General features: G+C 31.3%; 1 protein-coding gene across 1 annotated transcript in view; it reads left to right on the forward strand.

Moving 5' to 3' along the window:
• LOC135214215 (nephrin-like) overlaps nucleotides 1-10000 on the forward strand; it is a 66672-nt gene that overhangs the window by 97 nt on the left and 56575 nt on the right. The gene's annotated exons all lie outside the window — the stretch shown is intronic.

Below are 10000 nucleotides of genomic sequence, written 5' to 3' on the forward strand. Positions count from 1 at the left end.
TCAAATGCCCGTTAAAAGTATATATATGTGAGATTTAATGTTAAACATCCTCTCAGATATAGGTGTCGTTCTACCATTTATTACTTCGTATTTTGTAATAGCTGTGGTGTTGTCAAATGACCCTGATTAAGAATAGCAGTAAACAGTAACAGATTCATATGACGTTGTGTTGATTACTGGAATGACCAAGATGACATAACGGGACGTTTACCTACCAAATTTCTGCGCCGTTTGGTTTTGTCATTCGACTGAAACTAAATCATTGGAAATTCTAATTTCTTACTTGAGTCTTTCTTTTTTCTTTCTTTGTTTTTCTAGAAGAAAAACAGAAAACAATTTCAGTTTCTCTAATTTCGTCCGTTGCTATATTTATATAAACACCACATACTTATATTATATATATATATATATATATATATATATATATATATATATATATATATATATATATATATATATATATATATATATATATATACATACACACACACACACACACACACACACAACACACACATATATTATATATATATATATATATATATATATATATATATATATATATATATATATTATATATGTGTATATTGGGTATGTATGTACGTAAATATGAGAGTGTGTGAGAGAGAGGGTGTGTGTGTGTTCGTGTGTTTGCAACTTACAAGAACAAAGTAAACTTAATTTATATTTAAAATTAAATTCATCTTGAGTTCAAACAAGTATAAGAGAAAATTCCACGAATAAAAAAGCTCCGAAAAACTGTCTCAAAAGACACCGAACTAACTTCATTAACGCAGTCCCTCGTGAGTGTGACATCTTGAAGTCTTCATTCATCACCAATTTTTTTCCGCACGAATAGAGAGAGAGAGAGAGAGAGAGAGAGAGAGAGAAGAGAGAGAAAGCAAACGTCGCTAATTACGAGAGCGTGTGTTGCCAGGCAAGACGACAAACAGTGAGCATTCCGAGGAGGAGTATGGAAAGATGTCGCTTCAGGAAACTGGCTGTTCCTCTTTTCAATTCTGGTTTTCTAGCTGTAACTGGTTTTCTGTCTCTTGTGTTTTTGTTATTTATTAATTGATATTTTGACTGAATGCATCTGCTGTTCAGACTACAATACAAAAGCTTCAGCAATATCTTAACAATTAAGAGAGAGAGACTTTCCAGTTTAATCAATCAAGCATTGTGATACAAAAGACAAAATGTACTGATGCGAGAAAGTGGGGAATGTTTGGTTCCTATATACTAACTTGAACCTACATTAGTATTCAGAGAAGTCTAAGTTCAAGTATGCCGAACGTTTGGGCAATATTTATTTGTTTTTATCCTGCCAAAAGTCCCTGCATTGTTGGTTTAATTGTGTTTTACTTATTGTTTTGTTATATCAGTTGTCCACAACGAGTTGTTTTTAGTCAGGTCTTTATTTCGTGAAAATTTGTTGTGAGTGCATACCCCTTGGCCTTTATCGAAGTCATAACATAGAAATAATTACATATATCATCGATAATACTCGTGCAAATATTAGAGGACTTTCATTACAATCTCTAAAGTGAATTAGAATCAATGAGAAATAATGATATATGACTGAATCTGTCAGGATAGTATTGGAACCTGGGACTGGGTTATGTGATTTTACTTAGGCCTATCTGTTGCTGTCTTCTCCTCATGGCTAGTCAACCATCTGTTACCATCTGGTTTTAGTTTGCTCCGGTTAGTCTTCTTCCTTGTACCGAAAGTAAGAATTACTTAGGTCTACCAATTGTCTAGCGAAAATATTAGGTAGCCCATACTGTGTTCATGGAGCCTAAATGTTCACAGGTAGAAGTGTAGGACAAGTCTCACCTATTCCAGTTTTAGGTTAGGCTACCCTATTCATACTAGGCACTTAATCTCTGGCACGATATCAGAGTTAATTTCATTGGGATTGTTAGATTCTCACGAAACCATGGTAAAAGTATTTGAAGATTCGGCATGCAACCCTCTGCAGTTTTGATAAATTTGTTTGTCCAGGGATACCTATTGCGAGTAAAATTGAAAGTTTGTGGGCATTTGCACCTTCGAACTTGCAGACCTGTCTATCTACATCTATATCTATATCTATATCTATATCTATGTAAGGGCCTGGACACACCTAAGTGTCGTACACAGGCCTCGGTGTGTATTTCTGGTCCGTGGATGCGAACAGCGGTTGTTCATGGAGAGATACACAGAGTCTCTCTCTCTCTCTCTCTCTCTCTCTCTCTCTCTCTCTCTCTCTCTCTCTCTCTCTCTATTCTGTCTCTCTGCAGACAGGAAGATACATTCTGAACTCTTTCTTCATAATCTTGGTTTGGTTGAAGGGATGTCATGGAAACACGGAAGTAGTCAAAAATAGATATATTCTCTAAAACGTTACAGCGTGAGATAGTTTGCAGAGAAGAGCTTGATGTCTAAGACAGACGAAGGGAGAAGAAGTGATCTCTTACAGAGTGATTTACAATGCAATACGTTAGCAAACCTAACAAAAGATACGAGTGTACGAACGAACACCTCTTTTTAGGTTAATACTAGTCATCATTTTAAAGTTCTCATGAGAGCCAAAGACTTAGGTTCCCATGCCAGAAGGTTGACATTCGTATGTTTGTTGTTTATGCTTAACTAGCCTTCACGCGCATCCTGTGACTGGTTTTGGCCATACTTTCCTTGGCGAATATCAGCGATGATATTTGCTTTCCCAGGTAAGTATCCTATCTTCGCGCCAAAGTCCTAAATGATCATATGCCACCGAGTTCTTTTGGGGCCGTGATTAAAGCCTTTGAAGAAGTTGGTGAGGGGCTTAAGGTCAGTAAGGACCTTAATAGGATAACCATAGATTATGAATTTGAAATGTACTAATGAGTTAACGATAGCTAGCCCTTCCTTGTCTATTACTGCATATTTACTTTCAGAGGGCTTCAGTTTACGTGAATAAAAAGCTATCGGGAAAAGCTGTTTATCATATTGCTGAAGCAGTACCCCTCCTACCCCCTGATCTGAGGTGTCAGTTGCGATAAAGAATTCCTTACTGAAATCAGGAAATTTTAAGATAGGTGAACTGCACAATTTCTCTTTCAAGGTATCGAACACCTGTTGGTGCGCTTCAGACCATATAAAATCTGCTCCTTTCTTCGTAAGATCAGTTAAAGGAGCTGCTATTAGTGAGTAGTTCCGTACGAAGCGCCTGTAACAACCCGAACACCCTAGAAATTGTTGTATCCCCTTAACGTTAGTAGGTACCGGAAAGTTACGGATAGCCGACACCTTATCGTGGACTACCTTAAGACCTTGACGAGATACCGTAAAGCCTAAATAGACTAGTTCAGAGTTAAAAAACTTGCACTTGTAGATTTTTACTCTTAATTTATGTTGTCTTATCCCTTTCGGGTCCAGACGGGCCGACCCTTTTGTGTAACCTCAGGTCTTGGTCATTTAGGCCTATGTGAACAGTTGATGAGTTAGTCGCATGAAAGTTGGCACAAATTGCTCTAATTCACCCGTGTATTTTTTTCATCTCTAAAGTAATACTATTGGAAAGCTGAGAGTTTATTCCAGCGTATATTTAAAGTTCTTAAAAATATGAGTACAACTAACACCATTTTAAATATGTTGAAATAGGACCAATAATCATATTTAGCATTTTTTATCCTCTTCCTCTAATTTCAAAGGTCGAAAAATATATTTTCTGGTTAATCAAATGTAATAAATTTTACGTAAGTAGATAGAATATTCCTTACTTACAATGATGGTAAATATTTCAGTCGACATAAATTGATATTTTATGAATGACAAGGCAATTAACAGAAGCATCCTTCAAGCCCTTCATGGATTGTTAGTTTATAGCCGACGTTGGCAGCACTGATGGCTACAGGAAGATTCGTCATCTTCTTAACCCCTCCTTCTGTCTCGACGTTCAGCGTGGGCCTGGTTGTTATAAACAACAACCAAGGTGCTGTCTATAAGTTCTTGTAATGCTAGCTCCTCGTGCACCGTGCTTATCTGACTTTTTCATATTTTCTGACTTCTACATTCAGTCTTTAGTTCAAAATTCTGAATAATAAAAAATAATCTGGGTGTGGTCCATATTGGTATTCATCTCAATGGCTTTCACCTTCCCAGGGCATAGAAGCCTCATTGGCATTTCTCCATCGGCTTTTATCACAGTATGTTTATTCAGAAGGCTATAGTGATATGCACTAGTAAAAGTAGTATATTATACATATATAAAATAATTATAACAAGAGGTTTCGTATGTTTTCAAACATATTTACATATAAGATTAAATATCAAGCAAAAACGAAATGAACAATCAGTAGTTATAGGGTAATTTAAAAGTAGATTTATTATGGATAGTTGCCTAACAATTATACATTTTATGACAATCGATTCCATATCCTCAACGATCTCCGGCCAGTTAATATAGTTTATATCGTCGTGATAATCTTGTTCAGTAGTTGGGGCTCTTTTAAAATCATACCAAATAAGCAAGACATGGTGTTCTGTTTTCAACATTGAGTTATTAACTAAACGAAGACAGAATACTTAACTTTGTCACGGAAGATTCAATCCACGATGCAATGTCTTCATTGCTTGTGAAAGTGTATATATATATATATATATATATATATATATATATATAGATATATATATATATATATATATAATATATATATATATACATATATATATATATATATAATATATATTATATATATATATATATATATATATATATATATATGTATAATATATATATATATATATATATATATATAATATAATATTATATATATATATATATTTATATGTATCTGCGAATTAGTAAAACCTGGAGATGGTGAGTATTTTCGTCTTAGAAGACATGGTAACCATGTCTTGGTGGTAAGAAGTAGCATCTCCAGTGCTTCAATTTTCCTTCGTGGCTGTAACTTTGTTCGTATGATTAATCATCATGTTTTAAATTTTTCGTGATTTAAAATCAACATATATATCTATATATATGAAGGTAAAAGGGCCCATAAAAAACCACATTGAACGTTGCAACCATGTACTACTTCTGGGCCTTTCCTTCTGTGCCTCCGTTCACTGGTAAAAATAGGACAGATGATGTCTTATAAGAGTATATATACAAAGCATAAGTAGCTGTGGCAGTAGTCTTCGTTGGTATGCATACCATTAGAGACTTACCGCCACACCTTCTTATGCTTAGTTCGTTGTATGATACTATTGTAACAAATCATCTGCCCATATTTTACCAGTGAACGGAGGCACAGAAGGAAGCACTCGAAGTATATGGTTGCAACGTTCAAATTGTTTTATGGGCCCTTTATCTTCAAATTATACTATTGTATTATAGTTAAAAGAACACAAACACATATATAAGACTTTTTTTGGGACCTTTTTATTTTCTTTATATATATTTATATATATAAATAAATGTATATATATATATATATATATATATATATGTATATATATATATATATATATATATATATATATATATATATATATATATATATATATATATATATATAATATATATATATATATGGGGATACAATCCACAATGAAGTAAATTCCTCTTGTAGTTTAAAATATATAGTTCTTGTATAGGATTAGAGCTTTCGACCATCAACTGTGGTCTTGTTCACTAAAGTAATAGTGAACAAGACCACAGTTGATGGTCGAAAGCTCTAATCCTATACAAGAACTATATATTTTAAACTACAAGAGGAATTTACTTCGTTGTGGATTGTATCCCCATTTACTTAGAAGTACGACATAGTACCTGGCTTCTGCATATATATATATATATATATGTATATATATATATATATATCTATATATATATATATATATAATAATATATATTATAAATATATATAAATCATATAATATATATATATATATATATATATAATATATATATATATATATATATATATATATACATGGGTGTGTGAGTGTGCGCGCGCGCGCATGCGAACTTGTCATAGCCCTTCTCTCCTCACTCTGCAATGTCTGTTATACTTGAGGTAACTATTACTGCTTCAGTAACAATGATGTTACTACTATAGCTCAGTAGAAAAACAAATTACTGTTTATCACAGATAAGGCAATAAACAAAAGTTGGCGAACAGGAAGTAAAGACATTTTTGTGTAGTTCAGCTAATAAAGTCACAGGTAAAAAATCCCAGAAAAAGGGCATAATTATTTTCATGGCAAAATAAAAATTAAGTTTTCGGGTAAAATTCATTATAACAAATTAATTTATTAATTTTCTATATATTTTCCTGTAAATGTTCTGATATGTAAAACAAAAATAGATACAATTAGTTGAATAAAATCATAGGATTACATCCTGGACAAAATAATATTCATGAAGTGAGCAAATAATATTGCAATGAGTTACTGTAAATCTAAGATGAATCCTTGCTTGGTTCCAAAACAAATAACAATGAAATAGAAAAAATTTATTTTTTGTGGATGAAACCTTATAAGTACGTATGGAATAAAGCCACATGTACTGAAAGTATCAGTAAAGTATATTGTCATGTGAATGCTTATTCTTTTTCATAATTTCAGCCGGTATAAATAAACACAGCAAAAGTAAACTCCAATTAGTTATTGTTTATTCCCTACTTGACATAACAGAACAGCGGAGAGGATTAGTGTATCCAGGTGGCCGATTATGAAGAGCGATTAGGCTTCTAAGATCACCGCAGGTTGTAAACAACTTGCGTTATGTCTAAAGGTGATATGCTCGCTGTACATGAAACCCTTCTGCTGCTGTGCGTTGCCGATGTAAACAGTAAGTGACGACAGTTCGATCCGCATTTCACACCATTTCTACTCGAATAAGTTTAGCTTAAATGATTATATGGAAGTCACTTGTCAAGTGTTTGTCAATGCCAAAAATATAACCGTCTTTCCTTAGCTATGATGTTAAAATCATTATAATGGATTATTTCATCTAAAAAATTATAGAAGTCCAAAATCAATATATATATATATATATATATATATATATATATATATATATATATATATATATATATATATATATATATATATATATATATATATATATATATATATATATATATATATATATATATATATATATATATATATATATATATATATACAATGTTGTTAATATGTATAATTCATGTATTGCTACCTTTTCTGTAATGTAATTGATTTTTCAATCAAATAGCAATTTGATGTCTCCCAAGCAGAAATTATTATTGGTGCATTTATTTTATGTCGGAACTGTTACAAAGATAGTTTGCACTTGGGGTAACCATCACTGCTTCAGTAACAAATTTTGTTACTACCATAGCCCTGTTAGAAAAGACAAATTGTTGTTTATCACAGATGAGAAAGTAAACAAAAGATGGCGAACAGTAAGTCAAGCATCTTTTATGTAGTCCCAGTCCGCATAAACCAGGTGAACATTAAAATATTCAAAATTTCGTATAAGTGATTTTACAGCAGGTCATTTTAATATATAAATCATTACAAAGGTAAGAAAATGTGTTACAAACACACCCACACACACACACACACACACACACACATATATATATATATATATATATATATATATATATATATATATATATATATATATATGTATATATATATATACATATATATATATATATATATATATATATATATATATATATATATATATATATATATATATATATAAATGCCGACGTTTCGCGTCTAATTCCAAGTCGCATTTTCAAGGCTAAAAATATATAAAATTTGCGAACATTAATACTCAATTTGATTTAATTTATATTAAAAATGTAATGGCGACAGCTCTCAATAAAGTAAAAAGTTAAAAAGTAAAAAGTTAAAATTCAACAGCACCTTGAAAGGCAAACAAATTACAAGTACAGGACTTCACTAAAATCTTTAAAACACCTACCAATACAAAAGGAAGAGTAGAAAACTAACAAAATTAAGTAAAAGCAGAGAGGAAACAAACAGCTGCCCAAATTACACTATGAACAATTTTACAGAGGACGTTTGGGTGTTTAACGGATAGAAAAATCCTTCCTGTCAATATAGGTTTTACATGTTTTTGAATGCTTACGTATATTAGATTGTTCCGGATTAGATAACCTACTACCTGTTCTGTGGCTTATGCCCTTGTGGGAATCTATTCAAACCTTCAACAGCCTCTTCGTGCATCCCACGCATGTCCCGTGATCACATCTCAGGCAAGTGTATTTATATACGACGCTGGACGAAAGCAGAGGTCTGAGTCGGTCTTTGACTCTAAACAGAGATCCAATAGATAAAGGATTTTTGGGGATAATTTTCTAGTCCACTGCCGGAAACCTCTTTTGAATAATGGATGTGCATGCTCTCCTGAAGGTATCATCATGCAAGAAAGGGAAACTTGCATACATCTTCAGTCTCAGCACAGTAGGTACAGGTGTTGAATGCACCATTTTTTCCATTAGCAGTTTGTTTAGAGATCTGAAAAAAAGTCGTGAAGGAAAACAATTATTATTAAAATATCTCACCAGAAAGGATATTTCGTCGTGAAAGCTCATCCAATTTGTAGAATAAAAATAAAAACTTCCTATCTCCAGAAAAATCTCGATAAAGATTTATGTATGGGCAAGTGAAATGTAGACCATGAGATTTACATAATGCAAAAAAATTTAACCACAAAAGATTTAAAAAAAACACGTGGAATGGATGGTAACTCTTAATCAAGAAATAATCGCATATTGAGAGATATTTGATTTCAGGCAGATTAGTAAATATTATAACATAGGTAAAATATGTGTTGTATAAATTGTAGATCAATGCATGCACCTCCAATGGAAATAAGCATGAACTTACAATATAAAAGTAAAAGTCAATCATCGCTATATTCTTCAAATATTATTCTACAATATTGAGTAAACAAAATTTTTTACTTTTATACTACTACTACTACTACTACTACCACTATTATTATTATTATTATTATTATTATTATTATTATTATTATTATTATTATTATTATTATTATTATTATAACTGGTTAGAAATTCTTGAGAAGACCGTTAGAATTTAAATGCTTCTTCACAAACCGTAAATATAGATTTTTCAAAATATAATTTGAATGCTGAGCCTTAGTTTATTTATTTTTATTAAAATGTGATAGAGAAATGCAAATGTTCATCAAAAGCGATTGAGTTCAATTTCTTGAGGACGTATGACGTTTGTTATTATTATTATTATTATTATTATTATTATTATTATTATTATTATATTATTATTATTATTATTAAAATTCATGATAAGTGCATCTATACAAGATGAAAAGGAAGGTTATAAGGTATATGAGAAACATGATAATATTATATGATGAATTTGTACCAAGATACTTGATTCTGCATGCGGCATGCATATAGTCTCTCAGACAAATAGGATACTTCTGCCCTAATTGCTTTTTAGGAAATAGGATTAACCGACGCGAATGCAAATGAAATAAATTTTCAATTAGTGTTAAGCCTTGGCACCTTAATCACTCGAGTCAGTTTATTATTATTATTATCATATATTATTATTACTGTGACCTTACAGAAAATATTAAAAACCTCATGATACCGGTGAAAAATGAGAACATTGTACTTTACTACCAATATAAGTAACAGAATTTCATACATAGTATACAGATAGCATACATACAGACACAAACCTACATACATACACAGACATACATACATATATATATATATATATATATACATATATATATATATATATATATATATATAATATATATATATATATATATATATATATATATAAATAAAGATAAATGCCACGAAGGAAAAATAAATGAAGGAGTCTGCGAGATCTTTCGACTTAAAAGTCCTTTACTGAAGCAGATACGACAAAAATACGAGAAAAAGACAATACAAGAAGGTTCGTATAACTGACAGATAGGGATTATAAAGGGATT

The sequence above is a fragment of the Macrobrachium nipponense genome, chromosome 45 (assembly GCF_015104395.2).
Source record: "Macrobrachium nipponense isolate FS-2020 chromosome 45, ASM1510439v2, whole genome shotgun sequence".
Lineage (NCBI taxonomy): Eukaryota > Metazoa > Arthropoda > Malacostraca > Decapoda > Palaemonidae > Macrobrachium > Macrobrachium nipponense.